Genomic DNA, 2,752 nt, shown 5'->3' with positions numbered 1-2,752 from the left:
TCATATTCATTTAAAAATTTATAAAATATAAATCACTATTGTTTTTATTTTTAAAAATTATTATTTGAAGAAAATAAAATGGACCGTGCATAGCACGGGTGTGATACTAGTTTATAATAAAATGAGAGTGAACTACGTTAGTGGAATGCGAAATCCATTATATGAAATACTCCATTTGTTCCACTTTAGCAGTTTTGTTGATTTTCCTGAACTCATTTTGTGAAAATGATAATCTTCTCTTAGTATTTTCCTTCTTATTTTACTATTTTTCCACTTTAATTATTTATTATTTTTATAAAACGAGTGCAGAAAAATTAACGGGACTATTAAAGTGGGATAGAGAGAGTAGTAAAAATAAGTATTACAAATATTAACAAAAGTAACGAAAAAAAACTAATACTAATAAATAATGGTGGACGATGAAGTACTTAATATTCCATATACACCATTAAGATGACGTGGCCCTATATGAATTATTGAAAAAATAAAAGAAAACATTTTACATGTAAAATTGCACTACTGAGTAGACGAAGCTGACCCTAAAATATTAAATGCATAAGGCCCATAACTAGTTAAGATTTTCGTGTACAAAAATATATAATATTATGCAAATCCAGTCGAACGTGAAAATATCTAATACTCCATTCGTCCTAACTTAAGAGTTCTAATTAACAGTTCTAATTAGTTAGGATACGAGTTTTAAAAATGTAAAGAAAAGTGAGTCGAATAAGTTAGTTTTAAGAATGTAAAGAAAAGTGGGTCGAATAAGTTAGTGGAATATGAGTCTCACTTATATATACTCCCTCCGTCCCAAGATATTAGACTTACTTCTTTTGCGCAGAAGAATTTAGGAGATATTGTTTAGTGGTGTAAGTGGAGTTGGTAGTAAAGTAAATTTTACCATAAATAGAAATAGCTCAAATATGTTGGGACACCCCGAAATGGTATACGAGTCTAATATCTTAGGACGGAGGGAGTATTTCTTTTATAATAAAATATGAGTGAAATAAGTTGGTTGAATGTGTGACTTACTTATCATTTATGGTAAAAGTGAATATGACTCCTAAGTTGGGACGGACAAAAATGACAAAACATGACTCTTAAGTTGAGATAGAATAGACGAAAATAGCAAAACATGACTTTTATATTGGGACGGATGGAAATGGCAAAACAGATTTCTTAAATTAGGACGGAGGGAGTATTTCATAATCCAGTCGAACAAGACTAATAGAATTCCACCGAAATATTATTGGTAACACATGTCATGAAACCAAAAATAATAAATACATCAGGCCCACAACTAAATCAGGTTTTTGTTTTCGAAAATATCCAATAGGTAAGTAGAAAAATATTCAATAATCCAACATGCATTGCATAAAAAAGGTTTGTTGCAATCATATATTGGGAAATTTTACGCCTACAGAAGACACTTGGTCACCCTATAAAAAAAAGTTTGTGGCTAAATAATGTTTCTATCGTTGATTTATTCTAGATTTAGAAATGTCTTTAGTTGGTAAACAATTTAAAAGCTCTAAAAATAAGCCTAAAAACTCATAGCTAAGCTCCCTAAAATATAAATTCATAACCCAACTTCTTTTTATATAAATTAAAAAAAAAAATACAGTGTGATTCGAATATCTTTTCCACGTCATCTAATTTTCTCAATGAATCTAGAATATAGTTTCACTACAACAAAAAAAAATCGGATAATGACACTTTTTAATGTTATTAAGGACGCTAATTTATGTGTTTAATTATACCACCACCGCTTCATAAGTGTCATTATTGTTAGTGTCTCAACTAAAATTAGAAGACACAAATACAAGCATCCTAAAAAAGTTAAAGATTCAGATAATTTGTCATCAACTTAAGGACGTTTTCTTTTGCGTCCTAAATTATGATAATTGCGTCTTCATTTTTACGTCCCTAAAAAAGGTTTTTTGTAGTGTTTTTATTATTTATTTCCGTACATAGTTAGGATTATATTTCATTTAGTTTGTTAGGATTTGATTTATTTCTTTTATTTTAAGAGATCTTTTTGTACCACACATGTTATAAATATGTGTGGAATATTTCATTATAATTAAGAATAAAGAATTAAATAAATTTATCATTCTCACGGTTTCTCTAAAAGAGAACGGAACGCGTTCCGTTCTCTTCTCTCGTAGCAATACCTTTTCATTCTCTTATTATTTCTCTCCAAATTATTTCTCAATACGTATTAATTAGGATCCGTAATTAATACGTATCAATACGTGCTTTTGCATAGATATTTATATACTCAACTTTCATCTCTTAAATTTAAAATCTCTAATTCAAAATTCAATTATATGCTAAATAGCTTTTACGTTACCATCCAAATATTGCAGCAACTTGTAAAATCTTGAAAACTAGTAGTAGTATTTAAATATTATTTTTTATGGTGTAAAACATTTTTGGTTTGTGGTCTGCTAGCTAACTGTTTGTCGTCTACTTATCATGTGATGTTACTATCATTGGCCATTTAACTTTTATAGATCGTACAAAAATGTCTTTTCATAGTCACAGGTGTATAAGTAAACTCACGCTTCGCGACCTTATAAAGCATTGTCTTAATTAAAATTTAATTATATATCATATCTATACCTATATTAAAACTGTTTCATTTTTTTTTATTGTTAAAAGATTGGAGGCTGTTTCACTCCAATCACGTCCTTAGCTGTAAAACAGTGGTCGAAAATATCTCAAGACCGCGAAAAATGAAGATAACTAC

Source organism: Salvia hispanica, chromosome 6, assembly GCF_023119035.1.
Source record: "Salvia hispanica cultivar TCC Black 2014 chromosome 6, UniMelb_Shisp_WGS_1.0, whole genome shotgun sequence".
Taxonomy (NCBI): Eukaryota; Viridiplantae; Streptophyta; class Magnoliopsida; order Lamiales; family Lamiaceae; genus Salvia; species Salvia hispanica.
The sequence above is the reverse complement of the archived record's forward strand: the minus strand, read 5'-3'. Positions refer to the sequence as shown.